The sequence below is a fragment of the Engystomops pustulosus genome, chromosome 6 (genome assembly GCF_040894005.1).
Source record: "Engystomops pustulosus chromosome 6, aEngPut4.maternal, whole genome shotgun sequence".
Classification (NCBI taxonomy): domain Eukaryota; kingdom Metazoa; phylum Chordata; class Amphibia; order Anura; family Leptodactylidae; genus Engystomops; species Engystomops pustulosus.
Window position 1 is genome coordinate 120,383,350 of NC_092416.1, and position 15,661 is coordinate 120,399,010.

The following is a 15,661-nucleotide window of genomic DNA, read 5'->3' on the forward strand; positions in this document are numbered from 1 at the left end:
GAAAGGGGGGTGATTTGAGTTTTTAGGGTTTTTTTAATTATAATTTTTAAACTGTACGATCCTATCATAGTATATGGTATATGTGGATTTTACTCCTCATTCATTACAATGTGCTGATAGCACATTTTAATGAATAGGTTAACCTGAAGCAGCTTCGGGTCCTCAGAAGACCTGCGGCTGTCATGGCGATGGATCGCCGCTCCCCGATGTCAAGGGGAGCGTCGATACTCCGCAAGATGGCGGCGCCCATGCGATCAGTGGCTGGCACAAATCGTGGGTGTTACTAGCCGTGAGCCCTCTCTATTCACCCGCACCCGGCATGTGACGTAGTATTATGTCACATGTTGGTATAGAGTTCGTAATACTTCCTGATCTGCTTTTATCATTGTTACGGTTGTGGGTTTTTTTTTTTTTTTTTCTTTTTTTGTTTTTCACTTTTGAAAGCTTAAGAGTAAATCTGTCTCCGTCAGCACACTGGATTGAGTCACGCTGCAATTGTCATCTTTATTTCCTCTTATTCATGGACCACCAATTTTTTTTTTTTTTTCTTTCACCATTGGTCCTTTTTTTTTTTTTTATTTCCATAATTTTGTTTTTTCATTTACCATATAAGCCGAGGCCCCTAATTTTACCTGGGGAAAACCTGCCAGCCCACATCCCCCAGCATATAGCCAGCAGTGGGGGAAGCTGGAAAGGTGAGTTTTGATGGTTTTTTTTTTTTTTTTTTTTTTTTAAGGCTTATACTCGAGTATATATGGTATTTTACGGATGGGAGAAGGTTTCAAGTTTTAGTAGCAACTTCTCAGATTTTCAAGCAATTTGAAAAATGCTAAATGTTTAGTGACCAATTCAGTTTGGAAAGGCCCTATAAAGGCTTTTGTACTATATACCCCCACAAGATATGAACCTAACATCTCAAACTATTCAAATCAGCTTTTGGGGCGTCTGTTAACACTTTATTTTTCTGGAAGCAAATAAAAATTGAAATTTTTGAATATTATTCTTATTTAGCCCTAAAATGGACACATTGAGAAGGAATTTGAGGTAAATAATGTTTGCCCTGCAATACCAGACGTGTGGTATTTGGTTGCAAATGTTTTGTGGTGCCACAGAGTACTTGAAGAGCCCCTGAAGTAACCGTACAATCGAAAACCATGACACCTTTTAGGAAACTACAACCCTGAATGAATTTATCTACTGAGCATTTTAACCCCAACATCCTGGCCAAAATCTACTGCAAAGTAAATGGTGCGGACTGAAAAATTGCATTTCTATCTCAAAAATCACATTTTAGTGCCTAATTTATTGTGCCTAACCCATGGCAGACAAACACCCAAAAAATCATTCTGCATGTTGTCCCGACTACGGCAGTATCACTCATGGGCCAATAATTGACAGGCTGGGCACACAGCAGGGCTGAGAACGGAAGTAACAAAATTTTGCTGTTGGGGTGCCCCTGAGGTACCAGTACAATAGTAACCCCTAAGTAGTGACCCTGTTGTAGGAAAGGGCACCCCTTAAAGAATTTAGCGTTGTATGAGCATTTTAACCCCTGAGATGGTGTTGGGGTGCCCCTGAGGTACCAGTACAATATAAACCCCCAAGCAGCGACCCCATTTTAGGAAAGGATATGCCACAAAGAATTTATCTAGGGTTGTATGAGCATTTTAACTCATAAGATTCTGGCTCAAATGTAACACAAATTGAATGGTGTAGAGTAAAATTTCTCAAAATTTGCCATTGTGCCACTGGAGGCAAACACCGCAAAAATCATCATGCAGGTTCTCCCGTGTACGGCAAAACACGGGAGAACCTTAATTTGTGTCAATAATCTACAAGATGGAGACACGGCACGGCTCGGAAGAAAATGGAATTTGGATCACAGGCATTTACATTTTTTTTTGGCATCATAAAACATTTGTAGATGCCCTTGTGGATTAGAACAGTAGAAACCCCTGAGAACTGACCCTATTTGAAAACTACACCCCTCCATGAATAAATCTAGGGGTGTAGTGAGCATTTTAACCCCCCAGGTGGACCCCAAGGATGGTGCATAATGGATAGTGCATAGTACAAAATATCCATTATGTCATCTTGTGCCCAATTACTGCCATGGGAGAAAAACACCCCAAAGATCATGATGTGGGTTCTCACTGGTACGGCAATACCCCCTGTGTGGCAATAATCTACAGGCTGGGCAGACGGCAGGGCTCAGCAAGGAAGGAGTGACATGATGTATAAGCTGTGTGAGAGTGCATTGTTCAGGGTTATATATCCAGGGACGTGTGGTAAATCCTGAAACAATCTTTCATGCATAACTCTGGTTTCTCAGGGCATGTGTCACACTAGTATATGGATTCCCTCTTTTGCATTTTTTTGGAGCACACCCTGCACCTCTTCTGTGTCCTTCCCTTGCTGGCTGTTTGGGGAACTTCTCCTGGAAAGTGCTGCCCTGGTACAATGCGTTATGTGGCCTCGCTTCCAGTCATATTAGCACTCCCCCCTTGCTGCTCTCCAAAAATCAACTGCTTGACTACCACCTCTTGAATTTCCAGGAAAGTTCCCCTCTGGCTAGCACATCCATGTAACACGTAAGCATTATATAGTGCCATCTGCATGATGTGCACGGCCAGCTTCTTGTACCACACCCTCGACTTCCACATGGCGTTGTATGGCTGAAGTACCTGGTCCGACAAATCCATCCCTCCCATGTACCTATTGTAATGCAATTTATAGTCCGGCTTGGGGGCTTCTGCATTGGTACCTCGTACAGGGGCAGGGGTGGTGGTGTGCCCATGTATTGTTGTAAGTACAAGGACGTCCCTCTTGTCCTTGTACCTAACACACAATACTGAGTCGCTGCTTAGTGCTCGGCTCTCATGCCTTCTGAGCTTTTCCCCTAGCAGCGACTCAGGCAGATATCTCTGATTCCTTCTATCACTGCCGAATGCAGTATTTCTGGAAGAGAGGCACTTGAACAGGGTAACACTGGTATAAAAATTGTCCAGATAGAGGTGGTAGCCCTGGTCCAGTAGTGGGTGCACTAAATCTCAGACTACTTTTCCGGCAATTTTCCAGCTTTTCCTTCAAGGCGCATCCTTTTCATTGCCATGTGGAACATCAGGGTTTGGTACAGTATTTCTGCGCTCCAATAGTCCCTGATTGTGGGCTTATCCCAGGACTGGCCGTAAAATCAGGGACCATAGTTACTGGGGATCACCCATGTCGGGTCAGAAGTCCCAGGCACTTCAGTACTACTACGAAAGCACCTTCTCCGGGGTTCCTCAGAGTCTCTTATTCAGGACGAGGTGGAAAAGTAGAACCGACACTCGTCCCCACTAGCAAACTCCGTGGGCCATATAACTCGGAGGCCATATAATTATTTACCTCCAAGTCAGTATATATCTTCTGGGACATGATGGGGGGGATAGTACACAACCTACACAGAACATCTACTTCACCACGCTACTACTACCCCTCCACAAAATGCCTTCTCCTCAAAACGCCTGCTCCTCCACACAACGCCTGCTCCTCCACAAAACGCCTACTCCTCCACACTACTACTACTACTCCATGCTACTACTACTCCTCCACGCTACTACTACTCCTCCACAGAACAACTACTACTCCACGCTACTACTACTCCTCCATGCTACTACTACTACTACTACTCCTAACAGATCGCACTTAAAAGTTTGGGGAAAACGGACAATGGGGGGGTAATTATGTGTTTTAGGGTACAATAAAGGGACAGATCACTAGCACAACTCTCTCCAACACCAACAAACACAAAATGGTGTTGTTGGAGAGCGTGGGGCTAGTAAGATCTGCCCATAAATCGCCACCGATCGCTGTATTGGCTGCCTAATGGCGACGATTGACTGACAATCTGATTGGTCCTGTGATGTCATCAGAGGGGTGTCAGCAGGCAATCCCACCAAGGTGTCACCCTGTCTCGCAATATATCGACGCAGTTCAGCACTTGCACTTTGCATGTAATTATCCTGCATCATACAAGCTATAGTTAGGACTGCACTAGAATTTAAAACAATATTTTTTCACAATACTAGCCTTCATATCCCGAGTGAGGGGAGTTATTCATATATTTGAAAAGGTCACATGTTTCCCAAGGGTGGAGGGGGGAACTGCTCCTTTCCAGCTCCTCCCATAAGGCAACTGCCTAGTCACACAGCAGATGCTAATGAAAGGTACAATATAACATATCTCTTTTTCTGTAAAACCTATTTTCTATACAAAAACACTTTGGCAGTGTATGTACCATGCTCTGTGGGGACTGGGGGAGTGCTAAAAATGGGTCTCCTGGTGACAGGTTCCCTTTAACATTGTAAGTTCCCACATTTTCTTTAAGACACTCTCTGGCTTTCGGTCCATAGGGTCTTTTAATTGAGCTGCATCCACAAAAGGTAGGTTGGTCTTTTTAACTACTTTGGTTACCTGAACGTCTACTTTGGGGGTGGAATCCAAGTTTATTTACTTATCCTTCTCAAAGACGAGTCTATTTCTGAATTCTTCGGCTACTCAATGTCTTTTTTCTGGGTCATTCCACTCCTCCTGAATGAGACCTTCTAAGGCGCTCTTCACAAGAAAGAATCTCTTTTTCTTGGCTCTGAAACACCCAAAGACTTCGTCCTGGATGGATTTCATCTTTACGGGATGAAATGTCTAATGTTTCTCTGACCGCTTTAAGTAGTGGGTCTAGGTTATCTAGGGAAAAAAGATTTTTTTCTCCTGACTTTCTAAGATCTGTTCTTCTTCTGTGTCCTTTTAGGAACATGAAGCAAGGGCTTGATCTAAATCTAAGGTATGAGTAGGTTGTTGCAACAACTGATTACTAGACGGCAACAGCATCACGCTGCTGTGGCTCCTTCTGCTACTCTGGTTAGCCTGTCTGCTGCTGAGCCTCGGCTGAGAGTTTCCATGCCTACAAAGTATGGTGGCGATCCCAAGTTGTGCAGGGGTTTTATTACCCGGTGCTCCTTGCACATTGAACTTATACCATCTCAATTTGTCACAGAAAGGACTAGGGTGGCATTCATCATCAGCCTCCTCTCCAAGAAGGCCCTAACTTTCTCCCCAGGAACGTTCCAGATGACGGCAGGAGGATCTCTGCCTCTACTGTGCCAGCTCGGAACATTTTCTTCAGGCTTGTTCTCTCAATCCTCGGCATCCGGGAAACGCTAGGGTTGTTGGTAGAAGTCCTAGGTGTGAATAAAGCTTTTCCGCGCCTGGACATTCCCGTGCTCCCGCGCGCGGCATCTTCAGGAAATTTAAAGGGCCAGTGCACCGCTAGTTAGTGCACTGGCTTATCACTTCCCCTTTAAAAACCCTGCACCTTCCTTACACTATTGCCGGATCTTTGTGCCTCACAACCTTAGAGAAAGCTCTGTTGCAATTTGCCTGCATTCCAGTGTCTCCTGCATTCCAATGTCTCCTCCGTTCCTGACTCCCTCCGTGTTCCTGTGTTACCTGAGACCCTCCGTGTTCCCGTGTATCAGTGTTCTTCCGTGTTGCTGTCTTGTGTGCTATGTTCCCTTACCCTTCTGCTTGGACCTCCTGTTGCTGACCCCGGACCAGACTTGCGTCTCTGCCGCCTGCCCTGACATTGTGCCTGGACTTTTACCACAAGATTGTCTGCCGTCTCTGTACTTCTACCTTGGCCGCCACTGCAGACAAGTCACGCCTGAGGAACGACCTGGTGGTACCACGCCGGAGCTTGTCTAACCCGCCTTGCGGCGGGCTCTGGTGAAAACCGGATACCACTTAGACTCCGGTCCCAGGTAGTGGCTTACATCATCATCTGCAGTGGTCCAGAGGATCCACACCTGCAAGTCTGACACTTGTTTTCTTTGTAACAAATCGCACTTCATAGTGAGAATATTTAATATTCCATGCCGTGTACTGGGGAAATTGGTGAAAAAAGTGCGTTTGTGTATATTCTTGTGGGCTTGGATTATACGGTTTTCACTAAATTACATGTCTCCTTCATTCTTTTTGACAATGCAATCACCAAACACCAAATTTATATAGGTGTTATAATGTTTTCATAAATTGACAAAATTTCAAACTTAAAAAAAATTCTTAATTTTGCTATCTCGTTTCATACTCTGATGTACGGAGATGTGTGCGTGGTGTCATTTTTGGCGACTTTTGATGACGTTTTCAATGCTACCATTTTAAGGACTATACGACCTTTTGATCACTTTTTATTGAATTTTAAATTGTTTTGCAAAATGGCAAACAAGTGGCATTTTCGACTTTGGGAGCTATTTTCTGTTATGGGGTTAAACACCGGGAAAAACGTTATTATATTTTTATAGATTGGACATTTTGGGATGTGGCGATACTTAACATGTTTATGATTGTTACTGTTTTATGGTATATTTATATCACTTCTAGGGAAAGGGAGGTGATTTAAAGTTTTAGGTTTTTCTAATTTTATTTTTTTAAAACGTTTTTTTAATTATTATTTTTACTATTTTCCAGTATGGCAGTATATTGGGATTTCACACAACATCTATTACAATGTGCAAATCGCACATATAATACCCCCTAATGCAACTCAGCAACATATAATGCTTCCTCTTTAATTCCTCTTTAATTTTTCCTCTTTACTTTTGTGACCTCCTGTCCTCCATTCCTCTCATATAGTGGCTTCATGTACCCCAACCCTCTTATACAGTGACCTGCTGACCACCACCCCTCATATAGTGGCTTCCTGTCCACCACCTCTCTTATATAGAGGCCTCCTGTCCTCCATCCCTCTCAAATAATGGCATCCTGTTCTCCATCCCTCTCATAAAGTGGTCTCCTGTCCACCATCCCTCTTATAGACGCCTCCGGACCTCCATCTCTCTTTTATAGTATCCTCCTCAATCCCTCTTGTATAGTAGTCTCCTGTCCTCCTCCATCCCTCTTACATAGTGGCCTCCTGGGATACTTACAGAGTGCGTTCACAGAAGTTTCTATTTCAGACTCTTACCCAACCTCAGATCAATAATCTATATCTTATAGCCCTGAGTTTAACCAAACCACTACCATATCTACCAATAAACTAAAGAAGTCCTCTTCTCCTTGATCCCGATGCTGGTTGTCTTTAAACTTGACACGCCGGGATCGCTGAATAAAAAAGTTATAAAAAGCAGCCCGTAGCACAGGGACACGATGTCCAGCGCTCCAGGCTGTTAATTCACATCCAATACCAATGGAAGTATATAGGATACCACAGTAACTAAATGGATAATAAATCATATAATTACGTACTCAATTCAAAAATCCAACATAACTTTATTTAATTGGCCATCATAAAACACACATAAAAAACACACACATAAAAACCACAAAAGATGTGGCGGTGGTCATAAATAATGCAGTATATGTTAAATACATCCAGAGTAACAAACACCAGTATACACAAAATCAGGCTATAACCAATAGTATTACCCACCAGGGTGTAGTAGGTAGCCCACAATTGTTAGAGGTAGTAATTCTGACCACCGCCACAGCACCCCGACGCGCGTTTCACCGTCGCTTCCTCTAGGGGGTGTTCAGAATTACGGTGGTCAGAATTTTTATGTGTGTGTTTTTTAACCGTATGTTTTCTGATGGCCGATTAAATAAAGTTATGTTGGATTTTTGAATTGAGTACGTAATTATATGATTTATTATCCATTTAGTTACCGTGGCATTCTATATACTTCCATTGGTATTGCTTTTTTATTGTTAGTAGTAGGACAAGTACATAAGGTACTGGGCTATCTTTCGTTGGTATTCATTGTTAATTCACATCTTCTGTGTAATAGATAGATAAATACATGACTGTTCTTACTGCATTATACAAACACCAGCCTGTATAAGCAGGCTGTAAAAGGGCTGTGAGGAGAGCAAAGTTGGGAGTCTAAATATGAAGGGGAGCAAATCTGGTGGGGGGACAGAATATGATGGGGGTACAGAGTATGTGAAGGAGACGATATGGGGGACAGAATATGATGGGAAACAGACCTGGGGACTGAATATAAGGGGGAGAATACCTAGGAAGGGGCTGAATATGAGGGGAGTGGAGACATGGGGGAGTACAGAATATGAAGAGCAGATCTGGGGGCAGAATGAGGAGTAGCAGAATGAGGTGGAGCAGACATGGAGTGGCTGAATACGAAGCAGACATTGGTGGGGGCAGAATATGAGGAAGAGCAGACCTGGGGGGGGGGCAGAATATAAGGAGTGCAGACATGGGGATAGAATATAAGGGGAAGCAGACCTGGGGATAGAATATGAGGGGGAGCAGACCTGGGGGGGCAGAATATAAGGAGTGCAGACATGGGGATAGAATATAAGGGGAAGCAGACCTGGGGATAGCATATGAGGGGGAGCAGACCTGGGGATAGCATATGAGGGGGAGCAGACCTGGAGAACAGAAGAGGTTCTCAGGTTTCAGGGAACTATTTTTGGTATATGAAGGTATTGTGTCTTCTACCTCCTGATACTTTTGGAGGTAGAAGCTTGTATTTGTTTCGTGATTTTAATCTGATTGTGATTTTTGTTTGGCCTTTTTTTGCACACCTGTGCTGACCACCACTAAGTTATATAAGCTACCACAGCAAAAAATTTTGTAAAATTGTAAAGAAAAGGGTTAAAAATTATCTTTATTGTGTTAACATCCCTAGGGGATTGAAATTTGAAAATTTTCTTTCATAAAAAATAATGCAAAAAATAAATTGATATATGGCTAGGGGGCTTAAAAAAAACAATAAACTAATTATATTCACCTCCTCAGGCTCTCCTGTTCTCCTAGATTACACCCTCTCACTTCCAGCCTCTGTTGCTTACAAAGACCTGCGTTGCCGGCCTGCCCGCTATATAACAGGAGTAGCAGGCACAGTAGCAGGCATACACCAATAGTCAGGACAGCAGCAGCTCCAGTGACGGGAGGAGTCCCAATAGAATGGGAGCACTGGAGGAGATTAGTATAAGTGGTTTATTGTTTTTTAACTCCCTAGGGTTACCTGCATATAATGGGGCACATTTACTTACCTGTCCCGTTGCGTCCCTGGATCCGGAATTTCTGACGAGGATTTGGAGCTGCCGCGATTCACTAACAGTGTGCGCCCGATTTCTTGAATGTGTTGCTTCCCCACTCAGGTCCGCCGGAGTTCACCATCTTCTTCCCGGTGTATGTGAGTGCTGAATTTAAAATTCTGCGGTTTGTCCGACGGCCACGCCCCCCGATTTGTGTCGCATGAAAGCCGGTGCCGATGCGCCAAAATCCGATCGCGTGCACCAAAAACCCCTGTGCAATTCAGGGCAAATATTCGGGAAACCCATCGGAAATGCGTCCGGCAGACCCGTAGTAAATATGCGCAGATGTACAGGACACAACAAGGGTTCTGTGGACCACTGTTTGCTTCTCTTGTGTCACCCGAGGGTGAGCTCCGTTCACATGCCAATGAACAGTGAAAAGAATTGCCAGGGAAGCAAAAATGGGCAGGAATAGGACCTGCTATATCTTTTTTGTCTCTGGCAGTCCTCGCAAGCATGGGGTTGTGAAATTCACAGCCTTGTGCATGTGAATATAAAAGCAAATGAGCACATTATTAGTCCATAGCATTGCATTTCTCACATCCGTTATCACGTAAAAATGTGAATCCGGCCTAACAGCCATATATAATTATTTTTTAATTCCCCAGACAACCCCTTTAGCCTCTATGTTTTCTATGGCAATGGATTAGTGAAAAACACAGTTGCAATTCTGTCAGAGTGCAATACATTGTATAGTGGATGAAAAAGTCCATTGAAAATAAAAGGCCATCAGACAGCATGGATATTGCATTTCGTGCTACCTACATTTGCTACATACCTCAGCCATATAATGCCATCTATACCTTACCAGTCCATGCAATCTGTGTCTGAAGACCAAAATGTCACACTCACTATTTTCTGGGACTGCATTTCATGTTTAATAAATTATGTAATTGCATCAATATCTACTGAAAGAGTTTTTTGGTTATATACATTTGAAGATACATTTCCTATTCAAGCACTGAGAATATATCCGGGAGTCCTGTGCATTAAAAAGGCCTGTGAACTAAAAAAGGAATAACGAGAGTGATTACAGGTGAAATAAACTATGCAGGAAAAAAAATCAAACAAAGAAAAAAAGAAGGGATGCAGTATGGCGAAAGTAAGGAGGAAAGTTATCAGAAATATATACAAAGTATTACAAGTATACTGTATATAATAGGAACATATATAAACATAGGGGCACATTTACTTACCCGTCCCGTTGTCACCACCGATCCGGAATGTCCGACGAGGATTCATAGCTGCCGTGATACACTAAGATCGTGCGTCCAATTTCCTGCATGTGTCGCTTCCCCGCTGAGGTCCGCCGGAGTTCACCTTCTTCTTCCCGGTGCATGTGAGTGCTGATCTTGCGACACAATTTGGTTTTTAAATTCCGCGGTTTGTCCAAATCAGTCGGTTGTCCGATGTCCACTCCCCCCCGATTTGTGTCGCATGCAAGCCGGCGTCGATGCGCCACAATCCAATCACGTGGGGCAATTCAGGGCAAATCTGAAAAAATCGTGAAAACCCGACGAAAATGCGGTGTTCTGACCCTTAGTAAATGTGCCCCATAGTCTCATGATCACTGTATGCTACTATATTTAACCTGTGGAAGAAAGGGAAACCGTTAGTGAGGAGCGGGTTAGATGAAATTCCCTGCAGGAATTTTTATGTGGGCACATTAAAAAAATTAACAGTTATATTCACCTTGTCCCTCTCAGCGTCTGCACATTCTGGCAAGTGAATGCGCAAACGCTGTAGGTATGCGCTGTAGGTGTGCGCATGCACAATACCGGGTTATTATCCCAGTTTCACTTGTCACATGGTGTGACAAGGCACCGACACAGGATCTGCAGATGTGAGTCCTATGTGTCTGAAGTTTATTTATGAAATTTTTGACCTTTATACAGGTCAATTTGTGACCCTAAATCACAGGTCCAAATCGATTAGTCAGGTCCACTTTAAAATTCGCAGTGATAGGTGCACACGTTTTCAGCTGTGTTCTTTTGAATGCTGCTCCCCTAATACTTGTCTTTTCTTCTGTGAAATTAGATCTCCACAATGGTATGGAAAATGTAGCTCATGGCTGTCTTTGGTAATCTTGATTTTAGACTGTGTGTCATGGATCCCAATAAACCAATGTGAACTCTCTAAGGCCCTTTAATACTAATCCACATTATCAACGAATAACCATAAAACACACGCAGACTCTTCCTTTGTTGGGTATAAAAATTGGTCACAGCTTTATTTTTTAAATAACAATTTTCCAAAAACTCTTAAACTCGTGAAGGCACTTGATTGTAAACTCGTTCCATTGGCCCGGCCGCTGTATGCCAGCTGGCCTCCCAGCTGCCAAGTCGGCCAACCGAGCCTACACCTCCATTGCTCATTTTCCGCCAGCTGTGACTTGAGGAAACTGAAAACAATAAATTAACAAGCAAACAAACACACAAATAGGGCGGGAGGGCGGGACTGCTTCTCTGCCAAGCTTGTGACAAAGAGGAAGAACCCACCCCCTACACCAGCTTAAATACCACACGCCAGTAGGCGTGAATAACTATGAGGTAGCAGGGTGAGGGATGAGCTATAACCCACCCCCAATTAAAGTGCCACCAGCCCTTAAACATAACCTTGCGTCAAACCCAAAAGAGCAGACACCAGTCTAGGGGCACCTTCCTTAATTAGTCAGGCGTACCCCGCAGACTGTGTGTCATGGATCCCAATAAACCAATGTGAACTCTCTAAGGCCCTTTAATACTAATCCACATTATCAACGAATAACCATAAAACACACGCAGACTCTTCCTTTGTTGGGTATAAAAATTGGTCACAGCTTTATTTTTTAAATAACAATTTTCCAAAAACTCTTAAACTCGTGAAGGCACTTGATTGTAAACTCGTTCCATTGGCCCGGCCGCTGTATGCCAGCTGGCCTCCCAGCTGCCAAGTCGGCCAACCGAGCCTACACCTCCATTGCTCATTTTCCGCCACCAGCAGAACCGTGTACTCCTACACGGAGCTGCGACCACCACCCAACAAAAAGAGAGCCTGCTCTATACCATCTTGAATCCCAGACAGAAAAATATCCGTCCCAATATCATTTAAATGAGCCCCGTCTTCACGCATCAGATTGGCATTATTGCCTTCCAATTCCCTGTGACGCACAACAACCCCACATCGTCCTTGAACATAACGTGACATTCTCGTATTGATGGTGCGTCTGGCCCTCTCCACCGCCGATCGATCCCGAGCACCTCTCCAAACCACCCGTGGAATCACCTCTGACCACACCACCACCACCTCCGAAAAGAAGGACAAAATGCGCTCCAAGTCCTGTCGCATGAGGGTAAGCAACTCCGCCACACGTACAGTGCACAGATCATTCCCCCCCGCGTGCAAAACTAAAACCACCGGGCCAGAGGTCGATCTGCTGATGGACACCGCTTCGGGGAGCACCTGAACCCATCTCAAACCCTGAATGCCCCTCCAACACACGTCAGCTTGGTGAAACCCGAGACTCCGGCCTCCCGGACGACATGCAGCCCTCTGGCCCGCCCAAAAATATAGGAATGCCCCAATAACCAAACCGCCGGCCTGGGGCGCACCATACCCGCAACTCCTGAAAAACAAATTGAACAATATGAATAAAACATCACAGTAAATCAGGACGTATGTAACGCGCAAAACACGCCGATCTCCATCGCCCAATTTTCATGACTTCCGCATCCGGAAGACCCGCCCTGGCAGCCTCCGTTGCCGCCCCGATACGGAAAGAATGAGTCCCGTAGCTACTGTGGTCCACCCCCAACACCCTAAGGCATTTCCGAAAAATAGACTGAAATTGATAACGCGTGAGGGGGGAACCATCCTCATGTACCAAAAAACACGAACCCGCCTTGGCGACCGAAGAAAATTCCCGCACTAACGAGACCGGGCACGATGGACCGCCCACCGACTCCAAGCGAATCCAAGCGCCCCTACCGAAAACATCAGTCTTCGAGCGTCTCACCCGAAGGCGAACGATACCCGCACCCAAAGCCACGTCCCCTTTTTGTAACCCGCCTGATCTAGCCGCAGAAGGGGGGACTAACTCGCCTATCCGAAATGCGCCGAAAAAGGCCAGGCTAAAGGCCGTTGAAAAAAGCAAAGACTCAAAAGGGGAAGAACACACCACGGAACACCCCTTAATCAGGTCGCATAACAAAGCAAAAGAGACCGGCCGCCTCGATTCGCCAGGAATGTGTTCCCTACGCCAACCCTTCAAGGCTTGTCTGATGACAAAAGTCTTGGTGGGGTCAGCCAGCCCGAAAAATTGCAAAAAGAAAGACACCCCCGCTAGCCGACGCTGCGCCACTGACCCCGATATACCCGCATCCCGCATACTCAACAAATAATCCTGAGTCACCCTTGTTCTCATAGCAGGATCCCGCCATATATCCCTATCGCCTGCCGCTTGCAACCAAGCCCCCCACGCCTTACCATACTGCTGCCATGTTGCGGGGGCCACCGAAGAACGAACCATCGCCATCAACCGTGGATCAGGCTCCACATATGGGGAGGGCACTGACACCCCTCCATATCCGCTCCCGGGAACCGCTGCCGGAAAACCTGAAAATCAAGGCGAGATAGCGGGTCAGCAATCACATTATCAACACCCGGCACATGTTGTGCCCTGAACATGATGTTCCACTCCAAACATCTCAGGACCAGGTGCCTCAGCAACGCTAAAACTGGAAGGGAAGAAGAAGTCAGTTTGTTAACAGCAAACACAACCCCCAAATTATCCGTCCAAAAACAAATCCGCTTATTCGCAAAAGAATGGCCCCAAAGCTCAACTGCAACAACAATCGGGAACAGTTCCAACAACGTCAGATTGCGAACCAACCCCATAGCCGACCATTCGGGCGGCCACGGCTCGGCACACCATGCGGATCCGAAAATCGCCCCAAAACCATGCCCGCCCGCAGCGTCCGTGAAAAGCGACAACTCTGAGTTAGGAACCTCTGGGGCCTGCCAACACGTCATGCCATTATACCCCAGCAAAAAACTTTCCCATACCCGCAAATCAGCCCGGTGCTGGGCGGATATACGAATACGATGCTCAGGGTGGCAAACCCCTTTCGTGGCCAAGGACAAGCGCCGCGAAAAAACTCTGCCCATGGGCATAACCCGACACGCAAAAACCAGCAGACCCAATAGCGATTGCATTTGCCGCAGTGTGACCTTCCTGACCGAGCAAAAACCCCTCACTAACTCCAAAAGCCTTTCGAGCTTTTCCCTAGGCAAACGGAAAACCATCGCTTCCGAATCAAGTTCTATCCCTAAAAAGGACAAAACCGTGCACGGGCCCTCCGTCTTGTCTGCCGACAAAGGGACCCCGAAACGAGACATGAAAAACTGGAAGGATTTTAACAGATGTGAGCAAACCGGGGAAGCAGCTGGTCCTACAAACAAAAAATCATCCAGGTAATGTGTGACCGACCGAAATCCAGTTTCGTATCGTACCACCCACTCCAGGAATGAACTGAAAAGCTCAAAGTATTTGCAAGAAATGGAGCAGCCCATAGGGAGGCAGGTATCATAGTAATACATCCCATCAACCATGCAACCCAAAAGATGATAGCAATCTGGGTGCACCGGCAAAAGCCGGAAAGCCGACTCGATGTCTGACTTTGCCAGCAAAGCCCCCTGTCCTGCCTGCCGCAACAAGAAAACTGCCCTGTCGAACGAGACGTAAGAAACGGAAGCCTGCTCAGGAGAAATCCCGTCATTCACCGACGAACCCTTAGGGAAGGATAAGTGATGAATGAGTCGGAACTTCCCAGGTTCCTTCTTTGGAACGACTCCCAAGGGGGAAACCCTCAAATTTGGAAATGGTGGCGATGAAAATGGGCCCTCAATGCGACCCATCTCCACCTCCTTCCCAACCTTATCCCTAAGGACATCGGGGTGCTCAGCTGCCGACTTCAAATTACCTGCAAAAGAGCCAACTGGAGAAAAATTGAAGGGGATAAAAAAAACCGAACGAAAAACCGAAACTGAGCTGACCCGCCGCCTCCTTATCAGGATATCGGCCGAGCCAGTGGGACATCTCGCAGACGTTCACCGGTGTCTTTTTGTTCGGCACCAGCGCCCTTCCCCCCGTGCCTAGCGGCCGGACGAGAGCACTTGACTGCCGCATGATTTCCGCCGCACGAGGAGCACTCGTGCTTGTACTTACAAAGCCCGTAGAACCTGCAATGGCCTTCATTGAAAAGCCAGCATGCCCCGGGGCGTCTAACGGCCGCTGAACCATGGCCAGAGTTCCCGGCCTGACCAGCGGCCCCCGAGTGAAAGGGAGGGCGTTGAGACACCATCAAGCGGATCCAATCATCCGCCGCCTTCACGCCCCAACCCATTTCTGGCTCCAAAGACAACCGCCTTCGGAAATCATCGTCATACCGCCACCAGGCGGAACCCCCGTGCGACTTATATGATGAGTAGATCACATCCTGATATATGAACAACTCCGAACATCGTTCGGGGTGTTTTTGACCCATCACACACCCCAACACTGAAAAGGCCTGAAGCCAATTGTTAATGG